This window comes from Strix aluco, chromosome 3, assembly GCF_031877795.1.
Source record: "Strix aluco isolate bStrAlu1 chromosome 3, bStrAlu1.hap1, whole genome shotgun sequence".
NCBI classification, from domain to species: domain Eukaryota; kingdom Metazoa; phylum Chordata; class Aves; order Strigiformes; family Strigidae; genus Strix; species Strix aluco.
Window position 1 is genome coordinate 5,099,369 of NC_133933.1, and position 24,633 is coordinate 5,124,001.

A 24,633-nucleotide genomic window follows, 5' to 3' on the forward strand; every position below is an offset into this window, starting at 1 on the left:
AAAAAAGGTAGAAACAAGAGAAATTACTTAGTTGCTATAATACCAGTCATACATACAATGTCAACAAATCACATATAGGAAAGTCATGGCTTAGTTGTTTGTTGTTTTTTTTTTAATCCCTGAATCCCTCTGCACCATTTTCATTACCACAAGCAGTGTAGTAATGAAGAGGCAAAAAGTTGCAGGTTTAATAAAGAAATTTAGTAATAATGTCAGAAATACATTTGAAAAACATACTACAATGTGAAGTGATATCTTAATTGACAGTAAAGGCCTTTTACTACAGCAAGCAAGTTCTGTAGAGTTTGTCCACATTCTACCCCTTCTGCTGTTGTGTACTGTTCTATCCTTCTGTTTTTAACAGAATCTGTCTACTTTTGCCTTTGTGTGATATTGCTTGGCCAAATGAACAGCAACAATACAACACCTTTATGTAATGAATAAAAATCAGATTAGCTGTACAGATTCAGTTTGTCATACAAAGAAATGGTAAATGAAGATAAGTCATGCCAAGCCGTGGTGTCTGTCCCTTTGCATATCAAGGCAACCTATTTTTTTATTGCCGCCTTCTTAGAATGCAGTGTTTTTAATAAGGCCTACACAAAAGGTGACTCTGCCTTCTTATTACAAAACAGTATTTGTAGCTGAGAGAATTTCACGTAGGAAAGTGGGAAACGAGCAGTTTGTGGTCTAGATCATGTGCAGACGGTTTTGAACCAAAATGTTAACTCAGTGATTTGAGTGCTTCAAGATGATCTTTTCCTGTTGGCTGTATACGCCTTGCTGGGGAAGTATGATCCGTTTATGAAGCCTGAAGAGCAACTGTCATCTTTCTTGGCTTAGTACTTTCTTGTCTTTGTAACTTCTTTCACTAAGGCTTCTTTGCTATTTCTGCTCTGTGTTTTACAGAGCGATCCTCTTGTATGAAACCCTGAATCTACCAGCTTCAGCATAACCAAGATTTTATTCCTTTTTCTATGTCACTTGCCATGTACATACTAAATAGCTTTTGAGTGGAGAATCTCTATAAAGATGTTGCATCACATGCACGTTGAAGAATAGTTAGTCTTGAGGGAGAGTGAGGACAAGAACAGAGGTGAGGAGGAATGACATATCACTGCTTTCCACGCAACAAAATGTGACACAGCCACAGAACATTTTCTCAGCATTTTCATATTGTTAGTGACTCTGTTCTCATTTTGTTGTTGTCCTCAGTAACTAAACTAAGCCTCAATAACTTGTTGTTGTCCTCAATAACTAAACTAAGCTCTATCCCATGTGCAAGGTTCCCTTTGCACAGCCCTGCTTAGTTTCCAGGAAGTAGCAAGGTGCCTGGCATATCTGACACCACTCAGCTGGTGAAACAATAGTTTATATAAGCTACAGTTAAATAGAGCCTTTCAAGTTCAAGCCAATATTCTCCTGTTTTAAACTCAGAGGGTCGTCTTTGTTCACTGAATATACCAGTGATTTAATAGCACTCATAATTAACCAAATATACATGGTTGTGGTTTATCCTGCTTTGTATCATACAGATAAAGGCTGATAGAAGAGAAGTGTATAGCTCTGAACATAAAATATTTGCTGAACTAAAGAGCTGGGAAAGAGCGAAGTCTTGGGCCATTAAAGAGGATCTGTTCAATGCCAAGATCCTAGGATTTGACAGTCAGTAGGGTCATGCAGTATATAACTTTCCCTTCTTTATTTTGACTTTCCTACAGTACAAAAATAGGAAGGAGAGTAATATAAGTAGCGCTACCATAGTGCATTGTCTTGCCATAATAAGGTAATCTTCAGTAATAGAAAGCAAGCTTAAAAAGAATTATTCCCTTTGTGGTATTGTCTGTAAGTCTCTGGTTCTCATTTTGCTGGGTGTTAAACTGTCACGTAGTCGCAATCCATGTCTCGGCAAATTTACAAACAGTTTAGATGATCAGGGTAAGTCTGACACATCAAAAGTGGAAAATGAAGCCCACAGTTTAAAAAAGCAATCAACCAGAACATATTCTCGCCTCAGACAAGTGCTGAGTACTGAGTGTTTGGAGTATAATATGAAATAGACTGAATAGCAGTGACTGGCTGCCATGGGCGTCCCAGCAGAGAGAAATATTACAGGAAGGTTTGGAATAAAAGAGCAACATTGGTTTATAGGTTTCCTCAGAAAATTGTTAGAATTTGTCATTAGTTTTAAATCTTTATATGTCAATTTATGCACCTTTCAGAAAATGGAATATTTTATTTTGCTTTTATTGTTTGGTGAAAACAGAGGGTGCTGTTTAGAGATGACCTTAAAATACTTTAAAAAAAATAAAAGGGAAGCTATTTCTTTGCCTATATCCCTTCTTCACCCTGATAATTGGCAGGAATTGTGATTTGATTTGCAGAATGTTTGGAGGGTACAACTAGGGGTACTTGCTGATTATGAACTGAAAAGAGATTTAATTACAGTTGCCCAGCATATTCTACATAGCTTAGAAAACTCTTGGCTAATTTGAAGCCATTTTCTGTAGGGCTGTTAGAGATGGTGCATGTCATCATGGTGGTTGTTTTAGAGGCCTACATTAATAAGCACGTAGGAAGTGTTGGGATTTAGTCTGGTTTTGTAAATTCCTTACTGAACTATGATACAAATTTTGGGAGGGAAAAATCCAGTGATGAAGAATACAATAAGAAATTTTGTAAGTTCAGAAGTGAAATGATATTCAGATATCGTTAGAACCTACCTTTTTGTTAGAGAGTCTTTTGCAAGCATCAAGAAATCTCACAGTATTTCAAGCTGTACACCTAGAAAATCACTTAGAGCTCTGTTGTTGGTAGGCAGTGTTGTGACAGGGTGAGGCAACTGTTATTTGTGTACTGTTATGAGACAGCATTCTTACTCCAGGCAGAGAAAAGGAAGGTGGCAAATTAACAATTACCAGATCTGTAAAATGGCCAGTCCGTTGGATCTGTAACAAAGTGTTATGGATGCCACTGATGATCACAGACTATTAAAACATAATAGTTTGATTGTTGCAGTGGACTACAAATTCAAAACTAGTTTAGAAGGACAAAATACTTCTGGAATTACCAGCAGCAATGTTTGTCGTGTTCCTTGGTGTAAGCAGAGCCTCGCTTCACAGTCTGTTGCTCTGCCAGCGTGGTATTCCTCCTTAACATGGAGATACTGGCAATAATAGATTGTGAAACACTTTAGCTTTTTTTTAATTAAAAAGCAAGAAGGGGAGCACTGAGGTATCACTATTAACTCATTAGCTGTAGGCTCTGTTACATGGAGCTTTTTGAAATGATGCCTGAATAGCAATGCAGAACTGTGCCTACTCTTCAGAGCACAGGTGCTCCTGAATTAACGTCAGCTTGTATCCTCCTGCTGAGTATTTCTATTCCATGTAAGAAGTGGTTGTGTCCTTAACACCAAATTTTGTCTACATAGGTACTAGTGACTTTAAACTGATGCAAATGGTAGTTTCAGGATAGGCAACGTAATGGTATTTAAGAGGGTAAACTCATTCTCTGGGAACATCTACTTTGTAGTAACACCCACAGCAAAATTGCTGCTGCTGCTGGCTGCCATCATATTGGTACTTGATTTTGAAAGACGACTGCTTTCTTTTTGGATTACCACACAGATTTAATGATTAGACTTTGATCAGCAAATGACATGCTCGTTTCTCTAATTTGACCACCTGTCAATAGTCCAGTGATCCTTAAGGTGCTTAAACTAGTTCCCTTTTCAGTAAGAGTTTGGACCTCTTCAAAAAGTCAGTACGTTGCATGTGTGAACGTTAAAGTAGTAAGACATTAGTCCAAATCTATTACAATATAAAGTAGTTTAAATGCGATGCCATCTATTACCTTACTACCGTGGTGAAAACCACCAAAGCTTTTTTCAAATGGTAGTTCGGTTGTGGGCTGCGTGATGGAGGTTCCCCTGTAGTTAAGGTGAAGATTCCAGACTTTTCCACAAAGACTGAAATCCTGTTCTGTGAGAGCTCATTCTCAGCAGCGAACATCTCCCTTGCTTTTATTTTCATGTTTATAGCAGCACCTTATTGGGATTTATGAATTGGACAGAACTAGGGAAAGAGTAAAATGAAAAGTGGCAGGGTTGTGGAACAGGCCGTGGAAGGTCAGTGTCCTACGGGGGGAGTGACTTGGGATAAGTTTTTGTGTGTATAACCGCTGTAGAATAGCGGGGGTGTATGTTTAACTTCTTAAATTGCAGATGAACCGCAGATTATAAGCATGAAAATGCAATAATGTACCATTAATACTCTAAGATTGCTCGTGATCAGGTAATGGGTTTGGAATGATTATGCTGCTGCCTAAATGGGAAGAAAATCGTCACTGAGTACTTGTATTTTCTGGAGTTTCCCTCTGTGGCTTCCATAGGAAGCTTCCGCAATCCGGCCTTATACAAAGTTAATTCTCAGGCCTTTTTTTGTTGTTTGTAGCTGTCTTCAACCCATCCCTTAATGTTTCTGCAATAGAGCAAAAGCTGAATTTTACAAATCATTCCGCACTGAAGAAGTTAGTAGCATAAAGTTTTATTTAGGAAAGAAAGAAGAAAATTGTTGAAAGAGTCCGGTCATGGTGGGATCTAATTCTTGCGTTCCTCCCGAGGTGCAAGATAAGGTCGGTCTGAGGAGGCCTGGTGTAGCTGGCCGGCCGTGTAACAGCAGCAGGCGCTGGAAGTGAGGCGGTGGTGGGGCGGGGGGCGGCGGCCCCGCAGGTGCGGCCGGGCGGGGCGGGGCGGCTTCAGCACCAGGCCCGGCCCGGACAGCGGCTCCTGCCGCCCCGCGCCGCCGGGCCCCGCGCCGGGGCAGGCCTGGGCCCCGCGCCGGGGCAGGCCTGGGCCCCGCTTCGGCCCCAGGCCGCGGTGCTGCCTGGATGCCTCCTCCCTTAGCTCCAGCTTAGCCAACTAGGCCCCCTCCTCAAAGCCAGGGAGGTGGAAGAGCGGTGTTCATTTCAGCTCTGCCCAGTTAGAGCCCTACCGCTTGAGGAAACTCAGAAGAACCCCTTTCAAGGGTCATTTACTGTTTGTTTTTCTAGCGAATTACCTCTTCATACCTATTTCTTTTCTAACGACTTCTTGTTCATTTCTCTAATTTGGGAAGTATACTTTTAAAGACTTCTGGTGATGTGTTTATTTTTCTTAAATGCTTATGGAACAGAAACACAACCTCCCGAGACATGTGTCCCAGATGGAATTAGAAAGGTCCCGCAGTGTTAATTCTGTTCATCCGTTATACCTCTGTATTTTCCTCTTCTAACTTGAATCCTGTAATTTTACAGAAGAAACTATTTTTGAAGAAGTTTGCTTTCCATGCACACATCAAAAATATCAATAAGGTATAAGCATATGGAAAACTTAACAGGCAATTTCACCTTTCCACATATGCAAATGCACATTAGGGGAAAAAAGGCAAATAGAACCAGAAATCCATCTCTGACCTTTTTACACCCACATTTTTGATAACACCCTTGTACTTTGAGTCTGGGTTTTTTTCCAATGGGATCTTAGAAGTTTCAGCCATGGGTAGTGGAGTTCACAGATAGATCCTGGAAGGATGACGGCCTCTGCTTTTTATTGCTGGCTGTGGCAGAAAATCTCAATTAGTGCGAAAAATATTGAGAATTCTTGTATTGAATGATTGGAGAAAATATTTTTGATTTATACTGCATACCTGCCTTTTAAAATTGTATGTTTTATTGCTAGACGTAGAATGGGAAGATGGGACAGTTTGACATGCTTTAGCTATGGCAGTCTTTAGCTATAAATGTGTGAATGCTAAAGCTACAAATTGATCTCCCTGTGTTGCAGATAGCTTGCATCTTCTTTTCCCTAGTGTTTCCACAGTGTTCTCAACAAACCATGACAGCAGCAGGACTTTCTTTTTCTTATTTTTTCTTTTAAAAAAAGTACCAGTAGTTGCATGAGACTTTCCAGCGATTTCTAAGTAAATTATCAACAGCAATTTACAGCAAAAATTTGCTAAAAATGAGAAAATTAGGGATTTAAGACATGCATGTACTAAAGCGGTGATATAATAGTTACAATTGTAATAAAAATTAGAATAACTTAATACATCTTATGTGCTAAGAGAATACGAATGAAGTTACCATAGTTTCAGAATGTCTTGGTTTTTAATGATGATGATTGTTATTTTTAATTTGATTTTTTTTTCCCCAAATTCTTTTCCTTTCTAAACAATGTAAAGGGAAGAAAAATTAACTTTTGTGAAATGAGTCCTCTGTTTACTTTTAGAAAATCTTTGTTTCCATTTATTTATTAATTACTTTTATAAAAAGGGGTAACGATGTAGGTATATGTATGTTGTAATGCTCATTTTAAGAAACTTGAATCACAACACTTCTAATATTGGCAGTCTGACATTCATTGTAAGCCTAATAGGTTATTTCATGCTGCTTCTCTTTATATTCATGGTTATGATACTGAAATGTTAAGACCACACACAGACAACAAGGTCTCTAGCCACTTACGCATGTAAACAGTCTGGCTTTTTACAAAGTGGAAAAATATTTCTTGTGCAGTATTTTAACATGATCAGCATGTTAAGGCTCAATCTGCAACTGTGTCAACATTTCTTTGGCTGTAACCATTAATTCTGTAGCTTCTTGATAATATGTAAAATGTGAAACTGGTTTGTTTACTACTGGGATTTGTCAGCAATTACTGTCTACATTTAGCTTAGTACTTTTAAATAGATAATAGATCAAAGAATTACTTTGCATCATCACTCTGGGTTTAGTAAAACAAAGGATTTTTTTTTTCAGCTGGCCTTGAGCTCTAAATGGACATTGGAGAAATAAATTTCATAAATATTTTTCTTATACCTGTTTGTTAGTAGGCACAGGTACAATACATTAAATAAGATTCTGTAACTACTATTTGACGTGAGTTTAGCTGTAGAGACAGGAATGTACATCTCTTTCAGGCCTTGGTTATCGTGAGACCTGGCACATAGCTAGGATTTTTTGGTTTGTTTATTTTTCTGTAATTAATACATCTTTTCAGCATTCTTACTACTGTTAGGAACTGCAAGTGCAGTGGTCATGTGCAATATTATCTAAGCAGCATATTGTCTTGGTCACAAAGAATTGTGAAGACTACAAGTTCTGATAGACTGTTCTTCATTTGTTTATGGTATGGAGCTAATAAGAGTAAGATGGCACAGAAGCATTTTTATGGACGTCATATCTAGTCAAATAATAAATACTTGTTTTCATATAGCATCTTTTATCTCTGTTCTCAAGGTCTTTATTAATATATTTATGAATTTAGTTTCAGTGTATCTTTGAGGTCTTACAGGTATCAAAAGAACCCAAACAAACCCCAAAGCTTACTAGATATATCTACAGAACTTTGGTAAGGATTTTTGCATTTACTTAGAAGTAGGTTGTATAATCACTAACTCAGCCTTGCCACTGCTCCTGAGAAGGTTGCCATTAATGAAGTCTGTGATTTCAGGGACACTTTGTTAAAATATTTCACTTGAGCTTTTCTTATAAGTTTGTACAAATGTAAAGTATTTGTGTTCCTATGAGTATTTAAGAGCTAAAAATAACAGCATGATATAGAATGCATACCAATCCAGAAGACTACCACTTTAAAAATCTCAAAATACAGAATTGCAATATGGGTGAGCTAAATTACTGGGGAGAAATCCAGTTCTAGGAATAGTCAGCTGATAGAATAAGCTATTATACTGAAAGTCTTACAAGGCAAACCTGTATTTTTAAAGTCATTATTATAAAGTATTTAAGAAATGTGTCACTTACTGTAGGAGGTTAGTAAAGCTTTCCGTTTGTAGATCACTATCTTTTCTTTTTTAAGACTTAAACGCTCTTTGCTGCTTAAATTCTGTTACCGTTACTGAATACCACGTTTTGTAAGTTGCTAAAATTTGAATTAACCTTTTGCCCAGTAAAAACCAAGCATACCGTTCTTCCAAACAACATATGAACAAAGAGAATCAGCGTGTTTCATCATTCCTGTTCAGCTGTCTGGCCCAGCTTCATTTCGTTTGATGGAAAAATGATAAATATAAATTATGCAGTGGGCAGCAAATGATCTTTATCTGTTAGTTAAAACTAAATTCTTGATACTGGTTTTGTTTTCAAAGATTTTAAGCATGCAAATTGTGAATTCTGTGCAAAGAATTTGTTTAATACAGTAATTGGAACAGAATATTTTTTCCAGAACCGGTAGATCATCTTCTAGCTGCATGTTATGGCATAGTAAAGTAGCAACTTTAAAACTCTTCCTAACTATTTTTGGTTTTGTTTCCCTCCCCCCCCCAATGTCAGCTGACAGTATATTTGGCCTCTTCAACATACATACATACTATATAGTGTTCATACAATGTTTCTATATTACTGCATATATTAATAAATACGTTAATTTTTTACTTGTGTTTTCCTCACAAATGGCAAATTTCGGACATACCTACCAGCTCTGTACTGTAGTCTCTTGAATGGTAACACATCACAGGCTTTAAGAAGCGACAGTAATTGTAAGTTCAGTTTTGTGATGAGCCCGTTGCCATTGGTTTGGAAATCTCCCCACCAAGTTATACCACCTGGGACAATCAGTTTACATTTATTCAGTAGATTCCATTTTTAGTTAAGAAAACCCTCTAGTGAGAGTGAATCTCTTGTGATTTTAGTGGTCCCTGCTGGATTGGAGATTAGAAAGGTGAAGATGGAGTCTGTCTAATTTGAAAGTAGAGAAAGGGGGGGATGGCTTGCTTACAAAAAAAATCCCAACAGCAATAGGCAAAGCAACCCAAAAATGCTGAAGATCGTTATTTATGGGGTAGAGACTGGAGGTGGCTGGCATGAGAATGGGCCACAGGGATTCAGTAGTTTGGGCGAGGTACAGAAATTGACTCTTACAAGAGCAGTGGAGCAGGAATAAGGAGAAAATCAGTGATGGACATCAACACTGGAGCAGGGATGTGCAGGTAGTGTCAAACTGAAAGCTGAACTAAAAGTCGGAATGGAGTGAAGGTTAGAAACAGGGCAGTAGTCTCCTGCTTGCCCTTTCTTTTCCAACATATGGAGCAGGGGGAGCAAAACAGGAATTAGTAATGACTCGATAACGAGATGAAGATTAAAGAGTAGTAAACAATATTCAAACTGATGGAAAATCTTGAGTGGCAAGATCAATTGGTCGAAAGACTGGTTTTGGGAGCCTGAAATAGGGAAGAGATTAGGAATACCCAGATGCTGGAAAGTGTCATTTCTGGGGGACGATGGACACAATTGTCCACTTTGTAGTTTGTGCTTTCCCTTGCACCCTGGAAGGAGAACCTAAGGCCCCTGAAGTGAAACAAAGTCACAAAATGTTTTATCCTTCTCCAGTACTAATCCAGAGAAAGGATGATGGTTTACTGTAGGTTAATTGTATTGGTTCAATTGGCAGAGACTTCTGTGGTGCTTTCAATCCTGCTCATTTCCCCGTGGGAGTCAACGTGTCACCATATGGTAGCTTTTCCTTAATCAGTTTTCCACCTGCCCTTATCAAGGTCATATTCAGAAACTGTTTAACTTCACAAATCTACCTGTAGTCATCTAGGAGCATGTGTGATGTCCTCAGCCTTTTTTTAAGTCTTTCTGTAGTATATTGTGATTGTGGTTTTCGTATATCACTGTTTCCCTGTGTGCATTTTTCTGATGAAGAGATGAACAGTATCTATTCAAAAACAGTAAGGCTGGAAAAAATAAAGTTCACTTCAGTGTGGTATTCTTGCAGGAGCAAGGCTTTAAATGTGTACTTAACTGGAATACAGGTAAGCTATTCCAGGAGTCCATTTTTCAAGACTTTGTTAAAAAGGCCAGACCTGTTCTAGAACATTTCTCTCCTAGCTATTCCTACTTTAATTAGCTAATGGAGGAAAAAGTAAATTTGGATAATCACCATATCCTCAGGAGTATAGAAAGATGCTTCTTCTTTAAAAGCCAAATCAAACCTCTTTTGAAACAGAAAATGCGTATGAATAGATTTTTTAGTTTTGATTTTATTATATTTTTGTCATTACAGTTATATAAAAGATCTAACATTTTATCCAGAAAGTGTATATTTCTCTTAATGGCTTTTAAACGCTTGTGTGTTTATCTGAATGTTTCAAAAATGCTTGGTTGATAAAATCGCAGATTTTTTGTAGGTTGTTATTTTTCATTGTTTTTCTGAAGCATCAAAAATAAAATTTTGGTCCATGAAAGACTTTTCACTGAATACTATCAATTACTAACTTTTTTTTTGTAGTCACGCTTATTCAGCAATTCATGACTTAATGTATAATTGCAAGAAGATGTAACTTTTGTTAAGCTCACGCTGACGTTTTATGTATTTTTAGTGTAACTATTTCAGTGTAATCTTCAGTCTAATGAAGAAAGGATGAAGGCCGTATTGAAAAACTTTAAAGCCAGCAAGATTTGGAGTATCTAGCGCTTTTATCATGTGATAATCATTAATATTAATGAATTAAAATGTTTACACACCCTGGTCTCTAGTGTTCTCTTTGATGTTAATTACTTTACAGTAGATCACATAAATCCGTTCTTGGTGTCAGACAAGTAAGGAAATATTTCCTTTTCAGTTGTGTCCCTTAGCAACATAGTAGGTCTTACTAGTTGATTAATAACATGTATTTTTGCTGTGCTTGCTATATACAGTTGCTTGTCTTTCTGTCTTTTTAAGAAGCTCTGAGTGGACCTTTGTAACTAAGTGCAAGCAAAAAAATAATATAGAGGTATAAATAAATAGTTATATGTAACTATAATGAAGCTTAACAGCATTCTTAGACACGTCTAAAGCAAAGTGGTTTTTTTGTCTTCCTCTTACAAATGTGAATGAGATAAAATGGACCGAGCATGCACTTGTTCCTTTCGCTGTGGTGCTCTGCGTTCCTGACATCCAGGAACTGTCATCTGTCACGTGCTGTTTCTATTTCTTCATTCCTTTTAACAAAGACAGTTGTGAGACTAGCATACTATCAGTTCTTTTAATTAAAAAATGAGCTGTTGCTTTCCAAGGGGTAATTCCCCCTCAATCTGTAATGTAGGATTTTTTTCTGTTGAAATCCATGGAAAAAATGTAGGGTGTTTTTTTTTCACTTAATTTATCTTTCCTCCATTGGCTCTTTAAAAAGATGCAGACACACAGGAAGCGAAAACTCAGCCATAGCAGTCCAGCCTTGCAGATACTGTTGAAGATCCCTAGTTAGCATAGTCTTATCAGCCATTGTCTTTGGTAGGTGATTTTTGCAGTATGTGAGTTCATCCTTTGGTTTTGCTCCTGTGATTTTCACACAATTGTATGACAGCTGTAGCTTTTTTTTTTAAACAGATGAAATCATGTTGCTGATTAGTAGCATCTGTCATCATGTATTTTAATATACAATTTCTGACTACTGGTAGGCATTGCTTAAGTTCTGTCAAAAATGTTATTGCTGTATACAAAGAGGCTTTTCCATCTTGTCAACCTGTCTTTTTGAATTTCGTGGGTTTCCAATAACATGGGTACAGGTGAATATTGTAACAGGAAGAAAAGAAACTTTCTGACCTGTAGTATGATCTGTCTATTGGAAGAATGCTTCATAGATCTGTTTATCTACTGCCCACAGCAGGTAAAACCTTTACACAGGATACTACTGTTGCGCTGCCTTTAGAAGAAGGGGGAAGTGTATTCCCTAAAAATGACCCTGAAATTCATGGCTGAATGTCTTGAGCAAAATTCAAGTGGATTTATGCTATTGAAGCTGATTGCAGAGCTTTAAAATTGTTAGAGTTGCATGTTTTCTGGGATTATTCTTCATCTTATTCAACTGTTTTAAAAATTTAGTCAGGAATGTGAAACTTCTAATGATTCTGCTTGGTTTTACATATTGGCAAGTTTAAAGATCCCGAAGGATACGTTTTGTCCTCAGGTACGACAAATTATCTCTAAGTGTGTGTCTGTAGATCTTTCATGCATCTTGCAGAGATGTTACAATGGCAGAATTTTCTTTTAAAATCTTTTCCATTGCTGCTGCTGTTGTTGGTATCCTTTGTTTCTGTAGCTGAGATGGATTTTTTTAATGACATCTTAAAAAAAATTACTTTTTTCTTAAGCAGCTGTAACCAGAAATACGTATAGGAATCTGTGTTAAAGGGGACTGTGAAAACAAGATAATTAAACATAATGAAGCATTATAAAGACTTTAGTCTTAAACTGCTTCTCAATGTCAAATTGATCTTTAGTCTTAAACTGTTTCTGTTATGCCAAATTGATCTTTAGTTCTACTATTTCTATATGAGTAAAAGTGCTATTGGCAGATATGGTTTACAAATATGGATTCATGGAGAATTTTCTTCTAAGACCTCCAACACTTTCTTGTAACACTAAACCGTAAGGCTGTTTAAAGCAGTTATTACTTAATTTCCCATGCATATTGACTGAGAGTGCTTTTTAAAAATCACTGGAAAGCAGACCTAAATACAAATCTTGTAACACTAAAACTTCAGTGGAAAAGACCCTGGTAGGTTACATTTCTTCCATACTTTTGTGCTTCCTTTGAAAGAAAAACTTTCCCAGATGGTCATTGCAGGGTACTGAATGTGACCAGTAATTTTATGTAAGCATTTAAGTTCATAGCCCCTGTCAGAATTCCTTATTTGGGTATCGGATTCTTTGCAAAGGGTTTGTCATTTTTTACCACTATCTTTACACTATTAAATGAATGCAAGTTGAGGGTAAGATTATCTGCAAGGTCATAGTAAAACTTAAAGCATGATGGACAAAAGTATACTTACCGAGGTTGGAACGAGAAATAAACACACCAAGGAAAGTGTATGGCCATACTGAGCGTTATAAATTAAGTGTCAAGGTTTCAAATCTGGGAAAGTATCATCAGAATTTATAAAGTTCTATTTAAATAGTCCATTCTCCTCACTTCAGACATCTGTTGCTGGTTATTGTTTGAGTGACCACCATGTACATTATACAAAAAGGAATGTGCTTTTTGTAAGATCTCTGCTAATGTGGCAGATAAAATCCCAGTGTTTGATAGCAGTGCCAAAGGGCAAAGAGGTGCTGAACAATATTCCTCATCTTTACCATAACTTTCCTTCCTGGAAAAACAGGCTTTGACAGTGGGAAAATGAAGACCGAGATAAGGAGAGGTGGAAAGAGCCTTGGGAACTGAGAGTGATATAGACCAGAACTGTACTTCAGCAAGCCAGGGAAAAAGTCTTCTCTTACGCTGGTGCACCAGTAATTATTTTTTTGTTGCTTACAAATTTGAGTTATATCTCCTTGATATGGTTATAAATTAAAAGGGCTAGCAAGTTAAGCAACAGTTGTTTTTGTTGGCACGTAGTGTAAACTGGGCCTAGTTTTTACAGCTCTGGCAACTGATCATTGACATTTTTAAGGAAAAATGCAGTTTCTGTTAACGCAAAATGCTATATCATTCTCGGAATTTCATTTTTCAGAGGAGCAAAATCAAAACTGATGAAAATTATTTACCCCTTGTGGGATATGAAGCAGTTGACAGTGATGGTTGTCTTATTTTTATTGATTATGAGCACCAAATTACAATGCAGCTGGTAGGGATGTTTGTTGCATGTAAGCTATATTTCTTTTTCCCCTTACAGAGCTAAGCAGGTAGATAAAGGTTATGGAAAATTAGGTGTACTGCAGACATGTTAAGTAATTCAGTTTAATTTTAATTTTTAACTTTTCATATGTCTTTCGTGTCATTAACATTTCCTACATCTATTATTGGATAGACATGAACGTTCCAATTAAGCAAGATTTAATTCAGCCAGGTGACATCTTAGACGCTCATTATTTGATGGCATACCTTACTTTACTGAGCTGCTTTCTTCTGTCAGTACTACTACAGCACTCACCCACTTAGAAGATGCGTTAAGGAGGAATTGGCAGGCATGGAGAAAGTCTTGAATGATGAATTTAAATTAATGAAAAATGTCATGGAGCATTAGGAGATCTATGGCAATTTTTTGTGACAGGCTTACTGATAGAGCAAGGAGAAAAGAATCTGATAAATGTAGAAATATATCTTTGGCTAGAAAATAAGAACAAAAAAAAGTTAAGGGACTGTTTTACACAAGAGTATCATCTTATGTACAGAAGGTGGGCTTTTTTTCAGCAGTTCGGTTCAGTATGGGGGGAATCGGGGAGACGAGTGAAGCAGAATTATTCTTCTGAGGGAGAAAGCACTACCTTGAGCATGATTCTCTGTATTTGCACACAACAGGAAAGGGTACTAAGATGCATTTGTAGAGTTTTGCTGTTTACCAAAATGTCATTAGACTTTGCTGAATGTCTAATATATCTACTGAGGAAAGTATCATTATTTGCTTATCTTTTTTAACTTTTTCCTGTAGACATCTACTTCTAGTCACTGTCAGAGCATATGGGTCATTGTGCACCTTTGGATTGACCCAGTATAACTTTTTATGTATTTAAAGTGTACATTTTGTTACATAAAATCAACACTATTTATCATTTTAAGTGATTTTAATGTTTTCCACGTGTGTTAGGATTGCTGCTAATTATCACTGGAACTTGAGTTTTATAAACATAGTTGTGGGAAATATTTCCCACATATTCCCAATTAGTAACATAATCCACGGGAAATTTGAAAAAATTGGCTTTGAAATTTAAAGCTTCAACTTTTTTAAAATGCATTCCCAAATATCAGTTGAAATCCTAGGTACTGATAGTCCTTTTTAACATTACTAAAATGATGTCCTTTTTTGCTTTGAGGCAACAGCTTTTTTGATCTCAGTGAATTAGATAAATATTTTTGAGAATAATTCAGTCATCCTTGCCATTCCCTACCTCCCAGCTTTAAAATAGGACTTCTCTGCAATCTTGAGAGCATGTTGTTTCTATTATACTTCATAATAGGTGAAAATGAGCAATGTGTTACTCATACTGTCTGTACATTGTATTAAAACCAAGTGTTTTCCCTTGGGTTTTCATTACTTGATTGACCACATGTGAATATAATACCTATCAATGCAGTTAGTGTGAAAAAGAATTATAGAAACTGACAAAACCAGTGTTAGATTAATCTATACTTGTGTAAAGTACTGAGTTTGTTTCTTTCTATGTCCAATGAATGTTTGTTTTCATGTTAAAAACAATCACACTTAGTTTGGATCTTCTTTTGCCCTACTGGAAGAGACTTGAGTTGATAAACTCATTTTTACAACTCCTTAGAAGAAAAATGGTAGGCACTTAGCCCCCCAACCTGAGATACTGAGTTGTAGAAAGAGGAATATTTGCAGCAGGATCCACTTTTTTTTTTTTTGGTTACAAATTTTTGATGTGCCTGCTAGGTGCATGTAAATAGTAATTACTGTGTATGATCTAATGCTGTACGCACCTGCCTTCCTCACAGGTGAGTGATGTGTTGCTGGGTGCCTTCTGAAGGCCTGATATTAGAACAGTCAAGGTGTACTTTTTCAGCTGCATCTGATTTAAGTTAAGGTCTAGTCATCCACCACCTGCTTTTCATTGCCCTATTCTCCTACCAGAGGTTGCCACTTCTTAAGTTTGCTTAAGAATAGTCACTCCCTATTTATTTATATCAAACTCAGTAGTTTTTAGGATGTCTTTTTAAACAGATGTTGTATCAAAACTGTTAGGGGACAGTTGTACCTGTTTGGTCCGGAAGTGGTATCTCTGGAAGATGGAGGCAGAATGGGCAAGGACAGACAAATGGGGAAATAGCTTCCTTAGCAGGTTAAGTTTTAGTCTAAGCAGTCTTTCTGGTGACAAACACCTCCACCAGGAATCGTGGTACATTTTACAACGTGTTCTTGCTTGTTGCTGACTCTTCAGTATTCCGACTTTGTTAATATTTTGCTTATCCAACTATGTTAATATTTTACTTATTTTTATATGTCAGTTTTTGCTCCTATTTCTTTTGTATCCATTTTTTCTTTTATTTATGCATAAAGTCTATTTATTATATACTCTGTTCAATGCCAGATAAAAACAATTTAGGTCTTTGTTTTCCAGCTGGTAATTCCTTGAGATTTTTGCCAATCTGTTTCCATTTTGAAATACGATGTATTCTCCATCCATTTGATCCTGCCTTTTCAGCAGTAAGATTTTGAGCGGGAGGAGTGAGCTGCAACAAGGGCAGCGAGTACTCAGAGTGGGCGGAGACTGGAGTAATGATGGCAGTTTAAAACTCCTTGCCTCCGCCTTTTCAGTTCAGTTGCTGAGGAGAGGGGCTCCAAAGAGGAGGATAGCGGTGGGGGACGCTTCTGAAAGCATCAAAAAACAGCAGCAAAACCACAAGACAGAAGGCAGAAGCCCAGGGAAGAGGGAGAGCCTCAAGTCGCCTCCCCCCTGAGCGGGAAGAGTGAGCTGCGAACGAGGGCAGCGGGGACTCAGAGTGGGCAGAGACTGGAGTAACGACACCCCTCACATACAATAGCAGCCCCCAGGGAGCGTGAGTGACCAGGAGCGTGGCGAACAGGGCGGGCAAACAGGGCCTGGTGCGTCAGAAGGGTGAGGCGTGTCAGTTTGCACGGCAGTGCGAGCAGACAGGGCGCAGTCCATCTGGGTCTAGAACTTATCTGAGCTAGTTTCATCTTACCGTCCTCCACAAGTGGACTGAACCATGGTCTCCACTCGCGTTGAAACCACCACCAGAAAGAATGTGGCGACCCAGACGGAGCTGCCACGCAAACATGCAGCGGTCCAGGTCCCGGGCTGCAGGGAGTGCCTGAGCCTGTCAATCCTGCTGGAGGGCAGCAGTGACACCACCTGTGTGTGCTGCGATCAGCTGGATGACCTGCTCAGCCTGGTGACGGAACTCAAAGAAGAGGTCGAGAGATTAAGAAGTATTAGGGAGTGTGAAAGGAAAATTGACTGGTGGAGTAGCACCTTGGCACCCATGAAGCAACAGGAGCAAATGGAGGCTCCAAATGAGGCAGGTAATCCCTCATCCTCTTGCTACCAGGCAGAAGGAGGGGACCTAAGAGATGGGGGAGGCTGGAAACAGGTCCCTGCTCATGGAGGCAGGAAAATCCTCTCCCAACCTCCCTCACCCTCCATGGTGCCCCTTCACAATAGTTTCGGGGCCCTGGAACTTTTGAGTGAAGAAGAGAAGGAGGAAGAAAATGAGACAAACAAGGAGGAAGACCAAGGTCCACCAAGGCCGGGTCGTTCCAGACCAGGTATTAAAACCAGTTCTAAAAAGAACCCCAGAAGAGTCATTGTAGTAGGTGACTCCATTCTGAGGGGTGTCGAAGGCCCAATGTGCAGACCAGACCTGCTTCATAGGGAAGTCTGCTGTCTCCCTGGGGCCTGGGTCAAGGACCTCACGGCAAAACTCCCCGCTCTAGTGAGACCCAAGGACTACTACCCTCTCTTGGTTTTTCAGGTAGGTAGCGATGACATTACCAGGAGAAGTCCTAAAGCAATGAAGAGAGATTTCAGGTCCTTGGGGAAACTGATTCAGGGGTTGGGGGCACAAATTGTGTTCTCCTCCATCCCTTCAGTTGGGGGGATGGATGAAGAAGAATACCGGAGAACTCGACGGATGAACTTGTGGCTCCAAGGCTGATGTTACCGTCAGGGCTTTGGATTTTTCAATCATGGGTTAGTATGCAAGATGCCAGACCTTTTGACATTAGATGGGATGCACCTGTCCCAGAGGGGGAAGAGGATCTTGGGGCAGGAGTTAGCTGGGCTCATTGACAGAGCTTTAAACTAGATTCGAAGAGGGAGGGGGGCAAAACACCAGCCCATCTGAAGGGCATGTATACCAATGCACACAGCATGGGTAACAAACAGGAGGAGCTTGAAGCTATGATGAAACAGGAAAATTATGAGGTAGTGGCTATAACAGAAACATGGTGGGATGTCTCCCATGACTGGAGTGTGCCAATTGATGGCTACAAGCTCTTTAGGAGGGACAGACAAGGAAGGAGAGGTGGTGGACTGGCGCTGTATGTTAGGGCCTGTTACGATTGCTTTGAGTACAAGTGTAGTGAAGACAGGGTGGAGTGTCTTTGCGTTAGAATCAGGGGGAAGGCCAACAGGGCAGATGTTGTAGTAGGAGTCTACTATAGGCCATCCACCCAGGACAGAGAGGTGGATGAAATATTCTATAGGCATTTTGGAGAAATCTCATGATCGCTTGCCCTTGGTCTTGTGGGAGACTTTAACTTCCCAGACATCTCCTGGAAATACAACACAGCAGAGCAGGACCAGTCCTGGAGATTCCTGGAATGTGTGGCAGATAACTTCCTGACACAGCTGGTGAGTGAACCGACCAGAGAAGGTGCCCTGCTGGATCTCCTCTTTGTGAACAGAGAAGGACTGGTGGATGATGTGGCGGTTGGAGGCCGACTAGGGCACAGCAATCATGAAATAATAGAGTTCTCTATTCTTAGAGAGGCCAGGAGAGGGGGAAGCAGAACTGCCATCCTGGACTTCCAAAGGGCTGACTTTGTCTTGTTTGGGCACCTGCTTGAAAGGATCCCTTGGGAGACGATCCTGAAGGGTATAGGGGTCCAGGAAGGCTGGACACTCTTTAAGAAGGAAGTCTTAATGGCTCAGGAACAGGCGGTCCCCAGGTGCTGTAAGAGAAGCCGGCGACAGAGAAGACCACCCTGGCTAAACAGGGAGCTTTGGCTGCAACTCAGGGAGAAGAGGAGAGTTTACGGCCTTTGGAAGAAGGGGCTAGCCACTCACAGTGATTACAAAGAGGCTGTGAGGCTATGCAGGGCAGAAATCAGGAGGTCTAAAGCCCAGCTGGAAATTAATCTGGCTTCAGCAATCAAGGACAACAAGAAATGTTTCTATAAGTATGTGAGCAGCAAAAGAAAGACCAGAGAGAGCCTCCATCCCCTGCTAGACGCAGGAGGAAACATGGTAATGAGTGACGAGGAAAAGGCTGAGGTGCTTAATGCCTTCTTTGCCTCAGTCTTTAATAGCAAGACTAGTTGTACTGAGGGAATCCAGCCTCCTCAGCCAGAAGACAGAGACTGGGGGATCTCCTCCTGCGTTCCAGGAGGAGATCGTCAGTGACCTACTGCATCACATAGACATACACAAGTCTATGGGACCTGATGGGATACACCCGAGGGTGCTGAAGGAGCTGGCTGGGGTGCTCGCCAAGCCACTTTCCATCACTTCCCAGCAGTCCTGGCTGACTGGGGAGGTCCCGACAGATTGGAAACTGGCCAATGTGATGCCCATCTATAAGAAGGGTCAGAAGGATGATCTGGGAAATTACAGGCCTGTCAGCTTGACTTCGGTGCCCGGGAAGCTGATGGAGCAGCTCATCCTGAGTACCATCACACAACACGTGCGGGACAACCAGATGATCAGGCCCAGTCAGCATGGGTTTATGAAAGGCAGGTCCTGCTTGACAAACCTGATCTCCTTCTACAACAGGGTGACCTGCTTATTGGATGAGGGAAAGGCTGTGGATGTTGTTTACCTTGACTTTAGTAAGGCCTCTGACACCGTTTCCCACAGCATTCTCCTGGCAAAACTGGCTGCTCGATGGCCAGGCCCCAAGAGTTGTGGTGAATGGAGTTAAATCCAGTTGGCGGCCAGTCACGAGTGGTGTCCCCCAGGGCTGGGTTTTGGGGCCACTCCTGTTTGACATCTCTATTGATGATCTAGACGAGGGGATCGAGTGCACCCTCAGTAAGTTGCTGATGACACCAAGTTGGGCGGGAGTGTTGATCTGCTCGAGGGTAGGGAGGCTCTGCAGAGAGACCTGGACAGGCTGGAGCGATGGGCTGAGGCCAACCGTATGAGCTTCGATAAGGCCAAATGCCGGGTTCTGCACTTGGGCCACAACAACTCCCAGCAGCGCTACAGGCTTGGGGAGGAGTGGCTGGAGAGCTGCCAGTCAGAGAGGGACCTGGGGGTGTTGATTGACAGCCGGCTGAACATGAGCCAGCAGTGTGCCCAGGTGGCCAAGAAGGCCAATGGCATCCTGGCTTGTATCAGCGATAGCGTGGCCAGCAGGGACAGGGAAGGGATCTTACCCCTGTACGTAGCACTGGTGAGGCCGCACCTCGATGACTGGGTTCAGTTTTGGGCCCCTCACTACAAAAGGACATTGAATGACTCGAGCGTGTCCAGAGAAGGGCAATGAAGCTGGTGCAGGGTCTGGAGCACAGGTCTGATGGGGAGCGGCTGAGGGAACTGGGGGGGTTTAGTCTGGAGAAGAGGAGGCTGAGGGGAGACCTCATCGCCCTCCTCAACTACCTGAAAGGAGGGTGCAGAGAGCTGGGGATGAGTCTCTGTAACCAAGTAACAAGTGATAGGACAAGAGGGAATGGCCTCAAGTTGCACCAGGGAAGGTTTAGACTGGCTATTAGGAAGCATTTCTTTCCAGAAGGGGTTGTTGGGCGTTGGAATGGGCTGCCCAGGGCAGGGGTGGAGTCCCCATCCCTGGAGGGGTTGAAGAGTCGGGTTGACCCAGCGCTGAGGGATCTGGTGGAGTTGGGAACGGTCAGTGTGAGGTTAATGGTTGGACTGGATGATCTTCAAGGTCTTTTCCAACCTAGATGATTCTGTGATTCGTTCACTTGGAAGGATCATCTGTTTCTTCCCTTGTACCTTTGTAGATAAAGCATTGATTATTTTGTTGAGCTTTCCTCTGCTTTACATTGACTCAATATGCTCCCACTTAACAGAAGGATTTTGTCCAAAGGGTGTCACTTTTGTAACATGCTGTTTTCAGAAATGAATCACTTTTTTTCTTACGTTATTTCTGAAAAAGCTTTCAAGGAGTTCTGAAACTTTCCTGGCTTAGCTTTGTTTAAAAGACAAATTAATTAAAACACAGAGTTAAAAAAGTACTTCTTTTACGCACTTGGAAAATGTAACTTTTGAATCACTGAAGCAAATTTAACAATATTAAGAAATCTGGCTTGCTAGTCTTTTTTTGCAAACAAAATTAGTTTTGCTTTATGTATTTGTCTTAAAGTCTGAGCATGTGTAATCAATGTATCTTTAATCTGTTAAATTGTTTTGGCATAAAGGTTTAACATCTGCAAATATTTTATATTGAAACATGGACTGCAGATGTTTGGTTTTCTGTTGCCTCCTGCTTCCCACTTCAGTAGCTGCATGCTGCGGTAGGTAACATCTTCATGAGAGGAAGGGAAGGAATTAGATTTTAGAGCAGGTGAGACCTTGTCTCTTAGTGTAAAAAGGAATCGGAGACTGTGAAAGAATTGCAAAGTTGGGGAACGTGGAACAATTTCCTGCGTGGGACCTGCCCTCACTTCCCCATTCTGTTTTTGTGAGAGGGAAGTCGGCCCATCCCTGCAGCTGTTGTGCAGTAAACTCAAAAAATATGTTACTGGATGCATCATACGCTTGAGAACTGCTGCTCCCTTCATCTTAGTAATGTGCACATTACCTTACCAAACAAACATTGTGGTTTATCTCTTCTTCACCTTACGAGAATTTTGTAAATTGTGTTTTCCATGCTATTCAATGGCTGAATTTATTTCCTCTGACAGAGTTTACATCAAAAGATACTGAGGGTGGTGTCTTTTTACTTTAATTTTTATTACACTTAATTTTCTAGTCACAACTAGCATATGCAGAAACACATAAAATCAGGCGGCACATTAGTAAGCTTAGCTGTCCAGGATGGTTCTTCTTTTTGTATGCTTACCGAATACATCAGGAGCTTGCCAATACATACTTCGTGATCTTTTGTTTATACTTTGGCTTGTTAATATTAAAATACAGTATGTAGAGCACGTATGTGAAAACCTGTGAAAATTATTTAACAAGTTAAAGGTCTGAAAAAGGTCCTCAAACCTTTTTATTACTGGCTGTAATTTCTTCAGAAAATTATATTGTCACTTTAGTGTTCATGATTTTTAGGTTTATTGGAAGCTTTAGTCATCCTTGCTGTTTCTTAGCAAGACTTTAAGCAAGCCCTTTTATGTATTATGAACATCTATGCATTCTAGTTGTTTTAACCAATCTCCAGACCTGTGATTGTTAGAAATAGCTAAATTTTGAAATTCAATTTAGTTACTATGAGGAAGTATTGAAGAAGCTGATAGTGAACTAGGTATTTCTCTGATCTACAGTGCAGAAATCAAAGGAAGTAACGGTCATTGTTAGGGTTACCAGTTCTCAGTACTTAATATGCTGATACTATTACTGTAGTATCTGATCATTAAAAAACGTGATTCAGGTGTGTAGAGCTTTTTGTACAGGGTGCGTACTGGTTCCTTTGTCTTTCCACCTGGGTAAGAAACTAAATCCCAGCACTGACTTTCTAGAACCACAAAGGACGACCCAAATTCCAGTTTAGTACAGCAACGACAAGGCCATTCTTCTCATCGTGAATTGCTGTCATAATACCAAACTTTTATTGTTGATAGCTTAAGGTGAGGGCTTGGTAAGGTAGCTGTAATCTTTACCCTACCAAAGATCAGGTGATACACAATAACGTGTTATCCCGTGGCACTCTGTTGGTGTGCCCAATCCCTAGGAGATGTCCTTAAAATTTAAAATTAAGAATTAATTGCATTTAGGTAGATTGTGAATATCTTCAGCTATCCAGTTAACACGGCCTCTCACCCTACCCAACTCAAAGCACCATAAGTGCAGGTTGCTGCAGAGATCAGTATTTCTTCATCGCTTGCTAGCTATGATTTAAAAAATACCATAGTTTTTATAATAATATTTTACAACAGAAGGGTGAAAGTAGCTTGTTGGAATCTCAAATTATCTTTTTATTATCTTGAACAAATACTGTGCTGCTACTTCTGTTTTTCTGGATCAGTTCTGACACAGGCATGGACATGGTATATATCCTTTCAAAACAATGTTGAGATTGCACTGTTACTCGGAGACTTTGCCCTCGGGAAAAACTTGGTTTTTGCAATTGTTTGAGCTCCAGCTTCATGGCTCCTTTCAATATGTAGGCTACAAAACCTCCTACGGAATTGGGACCAGACCAGCATAGATTGACAACCTAAATTAAGCTTAATTCTCTCATGCAATTTAGGCCTCTTTTTCAACATTGTACCTGATAGAGCAGTTCTCCGAGACCAGTTCAGATGTTTAGATTAGGTAATTACTCCTTAGCCTGACTGTGGGTGATGAACTGAAGGGCTCTGTTTGCACTGAAGCATTTTTATATTGCTAAAAACCATGCAGATCCTTTGCCATGACAGATACTTAGGGTGTTCTTGAAGGAGTTGTCTTGATTAATTTATTTTAATCTGTTGCTTTGGGTGGCTCTCTCACAATTACAACAGCGTATTAGTCCTTAATTTGAAAGTCTCCATTATACATAACTCCATCAGATTTGAAACTACTTACATTTCTTTACATTTTCCTAGGCGTTGAATCATCCACATGTATTTCTTGTTTTCTTTTCCCCATTAGTTCTTACATTTAATATCCAGATAGAATATGTCTATCTGCATCTTCTAGGAGCCAACATACTGCCTTGACGATGCATCCTAGTGTCTTGTTGTGTTCTCAGACTACTTTTCTCAGAAGTTTGTTCTAAAGGCTTGTTCTCTGCCTGCACCTCTTTGCTTGGCATCCCTGAATGGGATCCGAATACTCCTATAGCTCATGGGTTGAATTTTCAGATACTACTTCTTTCCTTACACTAAACCACCAGAAAATTGAATGTTACTCCCTCTAGGAATTGCTCATACATGGACTATTCTCCTAAAACAGCAAGCCAACCACTTGCAAAAGATTACTGATTGCTTAGATTTAACTCATATTCAGGTTATAAAGGGGGAGTTTCCTCCTTGCTCTTGCAAAGTCTGAGTGTATTTTAGGTTGACTGATTCCTGCTTAATCAGTGTATGATTTAGTACAGCATCTTTGAGGATAGATCTTCAAGTTTGACCCCCCTGCCCCTATGCTATCGCTGTTGATCTGCTGCTCCCTTTTTACTGTTGCAGAGTGATCTCAGATTTTTTTTTGAAAGCAGAGGACTAAAAAGAGCTAGGCAGTGTCAGCTGATGGCTATAACCCTTCTTTAACAAGGTCAGCTATTTATTCAAAACTTTTTTATGACTCTAATAAATAAAACAGAATCCCATTTGAGATTTCCACAGGGCAGCCTGGTTGTTTGCTGGACACTCACGAAACTACACTATGCAGCTCAGAGACTGTTTTCTGAAACATAGTAGAGCTTAGTCTGTGGGTATGAGTTTCCACTTACTCTTGCAGTTGTGCACATCTTCTGTCTTTTCCCCGTTTTGTGATTCAGGATCCTGTATTCCCATTTTGGCATCTAGTACAAGCAACTGCAGATTCCCCAATAATATAGTGAATCACTTAGCGTTGAGGATGGTTTTGGGTTACAACTCATCTCCTTGGAACTATGCAATATTTATAACAACCAACAAGATTTTCAAATTTCCAGAACCAAGCAGTTCTTATCCAGAAAAGACAAAAGGTCAAAAGCAGTATTGCCCCTTTTTTTTCTTCTTAATTCTTCGCTATTCTGAAGAATGGACTCAGATCATAAATTCCTTGAGGCTTCCTGCTTGTGGCTTCTTCTGGAGCCTTCTCTCTGGTCTGTTCTGCTCTTTTTCTGAATCAGCTGG

At 40.0% G+C, this 24,633-nt stretch overlaps 1 protein-coding gene and 1 long non-coding RNA gene across 2 annotated transcripts in view; both read left to right on the forward strand.

The window, feature by feature from the left end:
* SLX4IP (SLX4 interacting protein) overlaps nucleotides 1–24,633 on the forward strand; it is an 83,079-nt gene that overhangs the window by 13,206 nt on the left and 45,240 nt on the right. The window lies entirely within an intron of this gene.
* LOC141920459 (uncharacterized) lies at nucleotides 9,779–10,529 on the forward strand. Its single transcript, XR_012622348.1, has 2 exons — nucleotides 9,779–9,815; nucleotides 10,383–10,529. It is a non-coding gene; the product is annotated as an uncharacterized LOC141920459 (long non-coding RNA).